Here is a 14,976-nt window from a genome sequence, read left to right as displayed (position 1 = left end):
AGGAAACCGGGGTTCAAATTAATGATTTGGAACATGAGGAAATAAAAAATCAGTCAACCAGTGCAGCATGAGAAAGCAAGAATAGAAAAAAATGAGGAAAACTTCCCAAATTTTGTGAAGGAGATGGACATACATGTCCGGGAAGCACAGAGGGTCCCGGGTGAGATGGACCCAGAGGGGACCACACCAGGACACATCATGATTGAGATGCCAAAGGTGAAAGATAAAGCGAGAGTCCTGGGGGCAGCAAGAGAGAGGCGGAGAGTTGCCTACAGGGGGGTGCCTTTAGGACTATCAGCTGATTCCTCAGAGGACACTTTGCAGGCAGGAAGGGACTGGCAAGCAGTATTCAATAGGATATAAGGCAACCTGCAACCAGGATTACTCTATCCAGCCAGGCTATCATTTGGAATGGAAGGGCAGATGAAGTGCTTCCCAGACAAGGTAAAGCTAAAGGAGCTCATCATCACCAGGCCATTATTATATGAAATGTCAAAGGGACTGACTTAAGAAAAAGAAAATCAAAACTATGAACACTAAAATGACAACAAACTCATAACTATCAACAACTGAATCTGAAAAATAAAAACAAAATCCAACTAAGCAAACCAGAATAGGAACAGAATCATAGGTATGGGGATCATTCAGAGGGTTGTCAGCTGAGAGAGGGGAGGGAGGGAAATGAGGAAATGTTGCAGGGATTAAGAAGCATAACTGGTTGATACAAAATAGACAGGGGGAAGTTAAGAATAATATAGGAAAGGGTGAAGCCAAAGAACTTATATGCACGACCCATGGACATGAACTAAGGACGGCGGGATTGCTGGAGGTCAAGGGGTACTGGGCAGAGGGAATCAAAGGGAAAAGAAATTGGGACAACTGTAACAACATAATCAATAAAATATACTTAAAAAACAAACAGATCTAGACATACAAAAAAAATCAAATGCACACAAAAGTTTGATACGTTATTTAAAAATTTTATTTAGGTAAACATAAATGCAACAATCAATTATATATATGATGGGATCCTCTTCCATGGTTTCATAAATCTCCATAAAGGATTGAGATAATAATAAAAAAAAGTATATGGCAAAAAAAATAATTATCTCTGACCCTGGAAAAATCAATTCCTTATTTTATATTACAAACAAAAACAGTTTTAGGTTTTTTGAATCCCTTATCCAGAAATACTTAGAAAGGAAGACAGACATAAATTCTTATTTTTACTCTCAAGATGGTTGTTAAAGGAGTTAAATTAGAAAACCAAGAACACTGAAATTTCTAAGTCCAGAATGAGTGCAAATATTTGGCCACCTAGTATATTATTATCTTTAAGAGTAGGAGTAATAAGGAAGGCTTTTAAAGCAGTTTTTAATTTTTAAATACAATAGGCATTATTCTGGCCACTGGAAAACAAAAGCTGTAGCATCAGTAAAGGTCTGAGATGTCTCACTTTTGAGAATTCAAGGCAGCATATTGAAGGTAACTGAAGGAGACAGCAAAGGTTTTAGAGATAGGCAAAAATTCCCTTAAAAAAAAAAAAAAATCTCCCTGTGTTTCTCTTTAGAAGTTAAAAGTTATTTCAAAACCTGACTTCAGCTTTGCAAACAGCTTGGGTTCCAAATCTGATTAATCCCTATTAAAACGTAAGCCCTTAAAAAAGAATGGGTCTGTGTATACATATATATGTTTTTTAAAAATCAGATAATCTTTGAAGCAGCCTTAGTGTTTCCTTTAAATCTGTCTTGAAATGACCATAGGATTAGATTAGTTTCATGGGAAGGATTAGCCAGCTTTTTGGTATGACGGTGCTCATTTGTCTAAGACTAGAAAAGTACCAGCCTGCTGTAAACTGTAAGGAGAGAAGATGAGGGCTTTTCCTGGCAGTTGGTAACTAAAACCCAAGGGATTCTTAGAAAATGACACAATGGCAGCCTTTCTTGTCTTTTTCTTTCCGCATTGGTTCTGGTGAAAGGGGACATTCTTGCTCTTGAAATTTCCTTATAACCCTAGACAAGCTCATGGAAAGATTGATCTACATTTGTCCTAATATTACCTGATACCTCCCTGTAACTCATCTTCAGTTGTTATGCTAACTGCTGTCCTTCTTCCCATGTTACCTGTCTTTGATGGCCCAGACTTGCTTTGTTACCAGTTAAAATCGTTGGAAACTCATCATGATCCTTTACTCTGAGGATCTGTCTTTGAAACTCATAGATTTCTTCAAACTGCCTCTGTGTTGGAAAAGACCAACAGGAAACCCTCGCCGGTTCTCACATACTGTTCTCTCATAGCTTCCAAGTCTTCTTGTCCTGCTGTACCTAGAATACCCAGCTGGGCTGCCCTGTCATCTACCTTGCACCGCTTTGTGTAGTCTTCCACGGTAGGATCATAATCCGTTACAAAATAGGACTAGATGAACTGGATGGTGTGTACTGACTTGTCCACGGGGGCCACCAGCAGCTGGTTCTTCTGGCCAGAGCCACCCCACCAGGCAGCTGTGGCCATCAGGACACCATGCCCAGACCCAGCGTGCGGACCAGCTGCCCACCTTAGGCCCAGCTTTGGGGATGTGTGTGGCCGGTCGCCTGTGCACAGGCAGCCGGGCGGGGCTCATGGGGGCCTGGAGCTGCCGGGAAGGCCGGTATGTGCTGCAGCGTGGCACCCCAGCTGGCTGAGTCCCACTGCAGGTGTGGAGAAGGGGGGTGACCACAGGGGGCAGGGGCAGCAACCACTCACATGTCTCTGCAGCACCTTACAAGCTCTATTTTTGAAGGAGAATCCAAAATCACCATAATTCGCAGGGGCGGATTTAATGGCGGGCGCACTGTGCAGGAGCCCTGGGCCCCGACTTCTGAAGGGCCCTGCGAAACCCCAAGTTTGCACATTTTTCTGATGACACCAAGTTTGGTTTCATATGTGCAATTTTTTGTTTATTTAAAAATGTGGTTAACATGTATTTTTATTTTCCCTGTCTCTCTCTTTTTTTTTAAAGGGCCCAATATTTTTTTCTGTGCCCAGGGCCTCAACTGACCTTAATCTGTCCCTGATAATTCTAATGAGATTCCAAAATTTAATCTAAATTTCCTTAACTCTTACCTCCATAAATAGGTACAATGGATCTCAGCGTGGGTAGTGACCAAAAGTTTTTGGCTTTTGCCCCAAACTGTATGAGTCTACAAACACTGATCTCAAGTTTTGTTTCTCTGGCTTACATGGTCAATCTCCACCACTGAAAAACTCCTCAGTGGTCCTGTCTTACTCCTGTCACTGATGCCAGGGCCTGAGGTGATAACACTGATGTCTGTGCTCTCCAAGTGATACCCAAGATGTCAACCCTGATTCTCTGCACTCCCTTGAGTCTTCTCTGTGTTGGATCCATACAGCACTGAAGAGGAGAGACCTCTCCCAGTCTGGGTTATACTCAATTCCCCAGGTCCAATGCACTGGGAGCAATATCCTCATGTTTCTTTTCTATTTTGCCTGCAGCCCAGAGAGATTGGACCTAGTTCATGGACTGGGAGTGATACACAAGGCAGATCCCAAACACATCATCTCCATCTCTCAGACACTTTCCAAACCGTCTCTGTTACCTTCCTTCCAAATAGCCCCATAATTTAGAAAGCCCCTTCCTTGTAGTTATTTATTTATGGCTCATTCCTTTGTCTGACTCATCAGGAAGGTCTGAAACTCAGCAGTGGATATATCTTAGACTGAAATGGAGTCTGAGTACTGATTCAGCCTCAAGGTGCTGAGCAGAGCCAAGGAGAAAGCCTTCTACCTAGAGAGCCACGCTAGCAGCTAACCGCAGAGCCCAGACTACCCAGTGTGGACAAGTGGTCCATGGATCTTCTGGAGGAGTTTGTATTCCTGATGGCCAAGGAGCTCAGTTCACAGCCCAAGGTGCCACCTGTCTGTGTTGAAAAGGGGGAGCAGGAAGGTTGAGCTCCTCCTGGTGGCCTTCTCACATATTTGGGATTTCTTCCTGTTTGTAATTGATGAGTCCTTTTAATGGTAACTGCTCTAATGCTGTGACTGCTCATAGAGTCACATTAATATTTTGAAATACTAGATATAAAAAAGTTCAATTAGATTTGAAAAACATTTGCATTATCCCCAAAATTTAAACATTAAGTTGGCCAATAAAAGAAAAGGATGAGATCACTTTCAGGAAAGGGCACGTGGGTAAGTGACCACGGTCCACAGTTCACGGTTGGCCTCCCTTATAGGCGGTGGCCCGTCCCACTCCTCCCCACACCCCACACCCCTCTCCCCTGCCCCCAGGAATTCATCTGGAAAGTTGGGCCTCCAGGCGCAGCTAACCCCTCCCCTGGGGAGATGGAAACCCCAAGGGACCCACCCTGTGCGCTGGAGCCGGGTCCCCATCTACCGTAAGTTACTGTCCTCCGGGATCCTCAACCCCCTTTATTGATTTGATCCCCTGATAGGCAGGCCTCCAGAGATCTCTGCCTCTAACCGCTTTTTGTAGCGGAGAAAACTGAGGCCCACTGACAGGAAGGACTTGCCCAAGGTCGTCAGTTTGGACCACTGCTCTTCAAAGCAGGATGAAAATCTTCTGAGGCAGAGCCTGGACAGTAAAGCAGACTTCAAATGCTGCTCATGTTTTTCCTGACAGATTTAAACCCTGACCTTCAGGCATCACAACTCCAGGAAATTTGCTGACTTTCAACCATGGAACCAGGATGACTAAACCAGGGTGATGAACACTGGACCATCTCTTGTCTTACCGAATGGACTGTGTTAGTCTGCACTAGAGAACTTATTAATTCCCTCCCTTGATCTCTTTATCTGTTCCCCTCTCCCTCCTTATAAAAACCTCTGCCTCCACTGAGATGGAGATGGGCCTTGTGGCATGAGTCCGCCATCTTCCTTTACATAAGAAGGGAAGAAAGAAAGAAAGAAAGAAAGAAAAGAATGAGCTCCTATAGTTTCAAAATATAACAGCTAGTATGAATTTTGGAATAGTTGTAAAACGATGGTTTAAATATGGGTGTATGACCTTCTCATGCAAAGGTACTCATTGGTGATGAATGTCCAAAACTTGAAGAGATTATAATTAAAACTTTTTGATTAGGATTGAATACAGCCATTTCAAGCATCAAGCTTGATTTTTTAAAAGTTACACTTTCAGAAGCAAACTCATTTTCTCATTTAAAAATTGACTTTATTTGGGTTTTTCATGCCAACCTAATATCTAGTATCTTTTTCAATTTTTAATTTTTCTTATATTTACATGATGTAAAAAAATGATTTATCTTCACTCTGTCACATATATACTCCAGAACCCCTTCAACCTACCTACAATGTGCTATAAGAATATCACCTTTTTCTGTATCAGTCATGATGCACAGTGGTAATCCCCTGCATCTGAGTACGTGGTGTAATAATCAGCTTAGGTAAGGGCTCCTTCCAGCACTATCTTGAGTTGGATGAGGAAGCTTAGGGGGGAATTTTTCTGGGAGGGAATTACTTCAAAGGACACGTTTTTAAATTTGCCTCCTCTATCAAGAACATCTCCATTGTGTACACTGTGTCAAGGATGTTTCCTAAAAGATTTGATCCTCAACTATTGATCTCATTCCCCAGATCCTTACAAGAATCCCATTTGGGGGGCAATGTGTGTGGCGGCTACCTCATTCCTCAGAATTTGCGCTCCAGTGGGGAGACAGAACAATTTGGGCCCTGCACTCCCAGGTATTTGATATGATCAAGCCACGTTTTCTTATTTGGTCATTTGGTCACTTCAAAACAAAACAAAACAAAACAAAACCATTTTAATCTAGATAAGGCAGATGCTTCTCCCCAGAGCACACTTGGGAGAAAATGTGCACGTGATCCTAGTCAGGCCCCTCTGAGTACACTGGCATCCAGGAAACTGCCCAGAGAGAGCTATGGAGGTATCATTTATGCTCATTTTGCCTGCTTTCGCTGACTGGCTTTTGATCAGGGTTCCTATAGGTGGCTAGCAAGAGGTAATTACAATCCCAACTAATACATGGTGTCAGTTGTTACTCATTAACAAATTATGTTCCTGACAAACTGCTCTAGTGTGGTACCCTAAGTACTGTAATTAAAATCTTAGAAAGTTGCATGTGGGCCTAATTGAGTTCCTTAATGTATTACTCAGACTAAACATTCCATTATTTGCGTCTTGATGGTTATGAAGGGGCAAACTGCTGCTGCCACCCAGGCAGCAGAGGGGCAGTCTCTGGGTTAACGGGGGAGCTTGCCAGCTCTGGGGGCCTGCCCACTTCCCCAGCAGTGCCCCACAAACATTCCAATGACCGTGCTCTCCACCAGAAATGTTCACGCAGAAAGGGATGGAGGGTAATTTGATTTGTGTTTATAATTTATGTGTCCTTGGAGTTCCAAATGTTGGGAATATTATGATGACTCCCTAGTGTACCGATGGAGAAAAGGAGAGATGCATCCTGAGGCTGTCATGGCTTCATTCCCCAGAGGCTCTCCTCTCTAGCACTGAGCACCACAGGGCAGAAAGGGAGCGGGAGCTGGGGATAATGTCTATTTTTTATCTAAAATCATGTGTGATGCAGACAAGTCCAAGTGTATTTGGCAAATCTAGAATCATATGGGCGGCCAATATCTATACTAAAAGCCATTGAGTTAGACTATATCTAGTCATTCCTTCATGTGTTTGACAGCCTCTTAATGAGTACGTAGTATGAGTAAGGCCCAGAGCTTGACCTTAAAAAGAAAAACATGCAAAATAAGCACAATCACAATAGTGGCAAACACATATTATATGCTAGGTACTATTCTAGGAAACTTAAACATATTAAGTCATTTAATTCTTGCTCAGTTTCCATAAAGTAGGTACTCTTATCATCCCTGTTTTACAAATGAGAAAACTGAGGCAACAGAGAAAGTAGGAGACTTGCCTAAGGTCACACAGCCAGGGTTTAGATCCAAGCAGTCTGGCTCTGACGTATTACTTGAACCCTTGTGCTATACTGCTTCTCTTAAGTATAATAATAATAGCTAATTTGGGATTAGCGTGTCCTTATGAGTAATTTTATACTCACAAAACCCTAATGATGTAGGTACTATCATGATCCCCATTTCACAATTGAAGAAACTGAGGCACAGAGAGGTTGCTTAACTGACCCAGGGTCTCACGGCTTGTAAGTGGCAGAGTCAGGATTTGACCCTAGGCCCTGAGCCTGCATTTTTAATCTTCATGCATTTTAGATAGAATTAGCAGAGGTCTGAGAAATCATATCGGGATCTGGGGCCTACACAGGTCAACCAATGTAAATAATTAAACTCCAGGTGAGCCTGCCCTATATTTCTAACAGATGGATAGTAAAGTCCAGGTAAAAAATGCCGAGCTGGGCTGTTGAGGCAGTTGGTCTGAGGCCCAAGGCTGCCTTGACCTCTGTATTATCATGCCTCTTGTACACCTGCAGTTCTCTGACACTGTCTCCCTGCCCTCTGCCCTACTCACCCTCAGTCAGCATCCAACAGAACAGGGATGGACTACAGTGTCTGATGATAAACTTAACAGGTTAGTAATATGTTCCATTATTTGCTACACACTAAAAAAACAAAAATGTGTTTAAAATGTGGAACTTCACTTTCATTTTTTTTATGAGGATACACATCAAATAAAATGCAAATTATAAAAGACATTTCTCACATTTTTCTGATTCTGAAAAAAAAAGACTCAGTTGGGAGCTCTTTTGGGAGAATTGGTCTATTTTGTTTGCTGGAATAGAAGACTGGACTTTTTTTTCAAAAGGTTATATTATCTCTCTCATTGTACTGAATACACTAAATGAGAACTCCCATTACCCACTGGTTGCCCTGCACCTGACTGGCTTCATTGGTGCTTTCAAGCTCTCTCCCTGGTTCTGGAACTGGCTCTTGACATGACTCATTCCACAACCTTCTGAGTCACTTCCTGTGTTTCTGGTTCACAGGCTCCCTCATCATGAATTGCATTATTTCTGCTTCTCTCAGACCAGTGCCTTTGCATATACCCCAATGCAGGCCTCCAGATCATTTTACCCCAAGATGCCTGCCCCAGGCACCACAAATTCCTTTCCTTTCAGTTTCTGGGATGATTTGACTATGTACCATCCTTGGTGAGCTCATTCTTGGAGCTGTTTCCACTCATGATTAAGCACATTTTCTTCTCGGGTGGACCAACTATGTATCCATCCTTCTATCAGAATGTCCTACTAGGAGAATGAACTGACTTTTCATTCATTACTTTTTACATATTATATTCTTTAACTATTTTTAATGCACATATACACATATATTTATATTTTAATATTAGCAGCCGATACTAGAAATTTTTTTTATCATATTACTAAGCAAAAACTGAGTTTAAGTTCAAAGAATCATGTAGACCATCCATTCCTGCAAACTACACTGTCAATTCTTATGCAGAATCTTGAAGCATTGATGAGTTGGCTGATAAAAATGCTGTCTGAAGTTAATAATCACTGCAGGGTAGTGCTACCTTTAAATCAGAGAGTTCTTCAAAACACTTGACAGAACTCGGTTGCCTATGACAGATTTTTCCCTCTGCACGTCACCATTTTCAAGCAGAGATGGAAGCAATACAATTGTCAGAAAAGCTTCAACCCATTCCTTTCAACTTATTTGGTATATAGGAAAACATCTGGTTTAGGGTGTGTTCTGAATAGACTTCGTGAGGCAGACATGATGCTGGTACCTAAAAAAGATAGAATTTCTTCTTCTTTTCTTCTTCTAACTCGCTGTCTCTCTCTCTCTCTCTTTTTTTTTTTTTGTGGAACTTCCAGTGGGAGGTTGCTGGCAGTTTTTAATTTTGGGAGGTAGAGAGAGCTCTCAGAATCTTTGGAACAGATAGATTCCTTTGTTTTTTGGAAAATTACCAGGATTGGCCATATAGTTATATAATACAGGGTGGGGTAAAAGTAGATTTCCAGTTATTCATATTGAATATAATATAATAATTAATAATAATACAAGAGTAAACTCTGTGTTTCACATACTCACAGCTGTAAACCTACTTTTGCCCATCCTGTATAAGGTAAGTACCCACCCATTGTCTTTGGTGATTGCAATGAAGTCACCAGAAATCTGAATGATGTTGCAGATTAAGATGCTAACTATCCTGCCCAATGATGTACATGGGATACCTTCAGCCAGAAATATGCCCAGAAGCAAATGTTTAAATGGGAATCTAGAGTAGGACTACTGGTATTTAAGTGGTATTTAAAGAGTGAATAACACCAGCTTTTGAAATGTATTTTCAACTATTGGAGTTCATTCACAACTTTCTTAATACACATTAAATATATATATGTATATTTTAAAGAATATTTTATATTTTACATAGTATTCCAGTAAACACATGCCAGAAATATCCAACATAAACAAGTTTCATGAAACAATATTTATTCTTAATACATATATTGCTAATATTTCTATGTATTCTGTGTCAGTGTTCTTAATGTTGGTCATGTCCTATTGAATTCATATTATGACTTCTTAACTAGTCATAATTTGAAGTCTGAAAAATATCCAGCTATTGCGATTGCTTTATCTGGATCCAGGAGCCAATCTGTGGAATCCAAGAGACTTGGGGCCTTCAACTTTGAAGTTCAGGGACCTATAGTGATGACAGCAGTTGACTTTAAAACTTCCAAAATAGACTGTAAGACGTTACAGATGTTTCAGTTAGTTTCTAATTTAACTCTGGGGGCACCTGGGGTGGTCAGCGGGCATTGTCATCTGAAGTCCATCCACTGCTGGGTCTGCCATCTGTATCTCAGTCAATAGTGAAAGCTTTGCTAATTGACACTCAGAATGTCAAAAACTGGATGTTTATGGTGGAAAATGATGTCCTGTTGATCAGCAAAAAATGTCAGAAATGGCTCTTATTAGTGAAATTAAAAGCATACTTTGTCAAATATATTTTAATTAAAAAAATTTTTTAAAGAGCACTTGTGATAAAGATCTTTCTAAGAACACTTTAAAAAAGTATTTTTAATATGTGGACTGGCTAAGATACTCCTACCCTTGTACAATTAGGGTGTCAGAATACAGAGAGCACGCACCCAACAACCCTGTTGCTTCAAGGCTCTATGTGCACCACCAGTGTGTGGCCATTAATGTGAAATATCCTTGTCTGATAGTGACTTGAAAGGGTGACACAGTCCTGCCTCTGTAGTCTTGGCTTTTGTTTCCAGTGAACAGAAGTTCATTGGACCAACCAAAAGGCCAGACAGAGGCTGTGACTTTATTAGGCTTCCAGAATAGGTTGCATGAACTGTTTTGTGCCTGTTTGCTAATAAGTATGTGTTTAGCACATGTCTATTGGTGTGGAAGAATTCGGTCTGAGACTTGCTTTCATTATAACATGGTAGTGAGGTTATGTGGGAGTGTCAAACTATCATCTACCTCGAACTTCTTTGGAGTGACTAGTGTTATGTTACAAAAAAACCCCAACCAACCAAACAAACAATAAGAGCTGTGATTACCAAATTGATTAAATCCAGTTCACAGGCCCCTTCTGCACTTTCAAGTCTATGTGAAGAACAAGGAATGATGGAGAAGCAGGTCACTTTGGGGGTGAATAGCTGACAAACACAACCAGGAGAAGAGACATGTACAGCAAGTCAGTGTTTTCTTGACTCTCAGAATTCCTTGGTGAGGAAAACCCAGCAGAGGATGGGTCTTCAGAGGATGGGGACTTCGTGTCATTGGTCATTTTCCTTTAGATCATAAAAGGAAATATGACTTTATTTGGTATTCAGAGGCTGATGAGTCCTGGAAATCCATGTCACCTTTGGAATCACAGTATATTAACAAGAAGGATTCTGTTGACGTTTCATTCTATTTATAGGTTGGTGTTTTAGTTACAAAGTTCACTTTCTCAGTCCTGCCTGCAGGGACTGTGGGATGTACAGACAGATCTCACTCATCTTGGGCAACCCTCTGCAGAGCCCCAAATAAGGATGCTTATGGCCAGAGGTAACCAGTCCAGGGCGGAAGCAGCCTCAAAGGTTTGGAGGATTAATGTCTTGTGGCACACCTGTAGTGCATTCATGACACGCAACTTGGTCACTTGGGAAGCTTTGAATTACTCACTGGCGGGAACAAAGCCGTCCTCTTTCTTTTTCACTTCTTGAATCTATGCCTAGTGGTATCTCTTACCCCTTCCTCTTTTATTCCTGTTTCAAAGGTTGGTTGAAAGACTGGGGTCTTTTTCTCCTGTGCCAGAGGAGACTTGGCCATCTCCAGCCGGCTTTCGTTTCTCCTGGATGACAACCTGACCTTGTCTACTGTTCTCATCCCATAGTAAGATGCCTGGAATACTCAGCACCAGGTTTGGGATCAAATGCAATCTTTTAGTGGTTTGATTTGCTTCACTTCCCCTGGTTGTTGTAGGGTGACGCTTCACCTTGGACTTCCTTTGCACTGCCGTGGTAACATCCCTCCCTTGAATCTGGGGAATGGAAGAGGCGGAGATTCAATGAGTGGGAAACAAGAGGCTTCAGGCCTCATCTGCATTTTTTATTCTCTTACAAAGGCTTTGCATTGGAGCATTAAGCACTTACGTAGCTATTAATAAATTCTCTAATTTTTTTTCCCATTTGGCCACTTAAACAGGATGCTATATTGGAGGTTTCAACTGATGCAACAACAGACATTCCAAAGGAGACTCTAGGCCATATGCAGAAGTTAAGTTGAAAAGCACAGCTCACCAAACCCCCAACCATATCAGGGATATAATAAGGTTGAGAGAGTGGAGATTTAGGAAAAGGTGTGAGAATGTCTTTGGAGAGAGTGTGGCTGTGCTGTGAGTCCTCCTTCTCTGTCTAAGCAAGAGAGTTCAGGGGACTTTCCCCTTCACCTTGTCGAGTGAGACGAGTGTCAGTGGAAACACACAGGCCTATTGTCTGACAACACACCACTGCCCCACCCAGGATACCAGAGGATAAACCTGGGCTATCTAGCTGTTGGGGCAGCAAAAGGGGATTAGCCTTCACTCCCACTAGAGCTATTAAGGTGGAAGAAGTGGCCTCAATGAAGATAAGCCAAAGTTGTATTTCTGGATTTCTAAGGGCAGAAGAGAGAGGGGGAGAAATAAGACCAGCAGGCTTTCTCCCGTGAGAGTTGTTGGCCAACTGCACCAGAAAACATCTTCAACATCTTCCCAACCTGCTTATGATAGTCAGGTAAAACATTTTCTGCTATTCTCATCCTTCCTATCACCCATATACACTGGTCTTGTCCTACTCCAAGCCTGAGGGCATCAAAGACTGCAGCTGACAAGCCGGCACGGACAAGAACTGGCCAGTGGAAGAAGCAACCGTACTCCCCGCTTCCTATAGCCCCTGACCTCCTTGGGAAGAAAGGGAAAGTCTTAACTTCAAAGGAGTTAGAAACTTTGATTATTATTACAGGAGACTGGACTTTTTAATCACTGGATTTATACTGTTTGCAGCTTAAAGTAACCATCAGACTCTTGATCAGAAAGTGGTCAAAATACCATAAGATTGCCTGCATTTTATCTCCCTGAATACTATTTGAGAGGAAAGTGAGCAACAGAAATAAAATTGCCATCTGATTACATTCCACACATCCTAGTTGTTCATGGTGCTGCCTACCATTTCTTAATATATTCGTCCTGGGCAGGGAGCTCTGTCGGGATAGAGAGCATTGGAGCAAACCCCACATAAATCTGCAACGTAGAGTCAGAGAATGTCAGGCTTGAAAGGAAGGTTTAAGCCATCCATTCCATCTGTCTCCTGTTTTGAGCCCCTCTGCTACACCCCTACCCAATCACACCCCACTTGTGTTTGAACATTTGTGTAAATAAGAGGATACACATCTTCTGAAGACAGTTTATCCCATTTTGGAACTGCACTTTAACTTTTTCTTTCTTTTTGTTTATTTATTGATTCTAGAGGGAGAGGAAGGGGGAGAGAGAAAGAGACATTGATTTGGTTGCCACTTATCCATGCATCCATTGGTTGACTCTTGTGTGTGCACTGACCGGGGATTGAACATACAACCCTAGTGTATTGGGGACAACACTCCAACCAACTGAGCTACCCAGCCAGGGCATGGCACTTTTCTTCTTGAGGATTGTTTCCTTTTCAGTTTGATGTAGTCCCATTTGTTGGTTTTTACTTTTGTTGCCTTTGCTCTTGGAGTCAAATCCCCCCCTAAAATATTTCCAAGTCCAGTGACAAGGAGCTTTTTCCCTATATTTTCTTCTAGGAGTTTTATTGTGTCAGGTCTCATGTTTGAGTCTTTAATCCATTTCAAGTTAATTTTTGTGAGTGGTATAAAATAGGAGCCCAATTTCATTCTTCATGTGATTATACGGTTTTCCTATCATCATTTATTGAAGAGACTATTCTTTCCCCCTTGAGTACTCTTGGCTCCCTTATCAACTATTAGTTGATCGGGCATGTAAAGGTTTGTTTCTGGGCTCTAAACCTTGGTCTTTGCATCTCTTGTTATGCCAGTACCATACTGTTTTGGTCACTATACTTTTGTAACTTGAAATCAGGAAGTGTGATGTGGAAGTTTAGGAGACATTGATTTCTGAGTCCTGATGTACTTTTTGTGGGGGGATGACTATTTACTCAAGTCTCTGGGAACCTTCTCTGGTGCCCCAAACTTCTGCTATTTATATTGTTGCTCCCATCTCACTGTATGAGATTTTTTCTACATGTCCCCATGCACCTTGCAGGCAGGGATTGTCTTGTCTTGTTTATTTTTTTAATAAAGATTTTATTAATTTTTTAGAGAGGGGAATGGAAGGAGAAAAAGGGAGGGAAACATGAATCGTCTGCCTCTCCCATGCTCCCTACTGGGGACCTGGCCCTGCAACCCAAGCATGTGCCTTAACTGGGAATCAAACCAGACTGGCTCTCAACGCACTGAGCCACACCTGACAGGGCTGTCTTGTTCATTGTTAAGTCCACAACATCAAGTTCAGTATTCGAAAAGTAACAAGTGCCAATTAAGTTAGTTCCCTTCCATCACTGCATAATTTGTAGTCTTCACAGGATGAGCTTCTCGCTATTCCCCTTCAGTCTTATCAGGAGAACACTGATTCTTTGAACAGATCGATTTCCCTTTCTTTGCTGCAAGCCTCATTCCTAGGTTACTCTTTCCAATTCTAAAAACACTTCGATTTTTAAAATTGTACTGAAAGAGGAAGAAAATGACTTTTCAAGGTCAGGTAGTTGGGTTGATGGGTCAACTGGGAGAGAAATAGATGAATTCTAATCTATTGTTTGAAACTCTGTCCATAAAAATCAAACTGTCCTATTTCTGATATTTTCCCCTCATTCAATGACATTGTTTTTTTTTTGAAGAATAGGGTATTTATTATTCAGACTCTGAGCAGAGGAATGAAATAGCCTGGATCTAGTGATAAGGGGCAGTTTACCACTGGCCAGCTGCTGTCCTTGCCATCTAACAAATATAGGTTTAAGTGAAAACACCGCAGACTTATTGCTGTTTCTGAACTATTTATTTTGAGCCATAGTTTTGCCTGTTTTTAATGCTGTTTTTGAAAAATATTGTGTACTTTCATCTCACTGTGTGCTTCTCCCATCCCTCCCAGCCCAGCCTCTGCCTTAGAAGAGCCTTATAATCACTCACTAGGTCATTTCAATAGCCTTGACTTTGGTTTTTCCTCCATTCTTTTCAATTTAACCCTCACACCACACACTTTCTAAAGTTCAGCTCTGGCCTCCCTGTCAAAAGCCCCTGTGGCTCACTGAACAAGGGCCCAGTAGATGAGCATTGTGAACGTGGCCTTGAAGGCCCCCTGCCTTTTCTTTCCCATTGCGTTCTTTCTGCTCCAGCCAGTTGCACCAACAGTGGCTTTGTGAACATTTCCTCCCTTTTCCTGGAGTACTGTTTCTTCCCTTAGAACGCGCCTTCACTCAAGTCCTGCATGCTCTACTC

The 14,976-nt window shown here is 41.7% G+C and overlaps 1 pseudogene; it reads right to left on the bottom strand.

Moving 5' to 3' along the window:
• Positions 1 to 1,915: 1,915 nt before the first annotated feature.
• On the bottom strand, positions 1,916 to 2,295 carry LOC150013511 (ras-related protein R-Ras2 pseudogene; annotated as a pseudogene).
• Between the last annotated feature and the right edge of the window lie 12,681 nt (positions 2,296 to 14,976).

The sequence above is a fragment of the Furipterus horrens genome, unplaced genomic scaffold (assembly GCF_987537825.1).
Source record: "Furipterus horrens unplaced genomic scaffold, mFurHor1.1.pri manual_scaffold_4, whole genome shotgun sequence".
In the NCBI taxonomy this organism is placed as follows: Eukaryota; Metazoa; Chordata; class Mammalia; order Chiroptera; family Furipteridae; genus Furipterus; species Furipterus horrens.
This window is presented reverse-complemented; position numbering and strand designations above follow the sequence as displayed.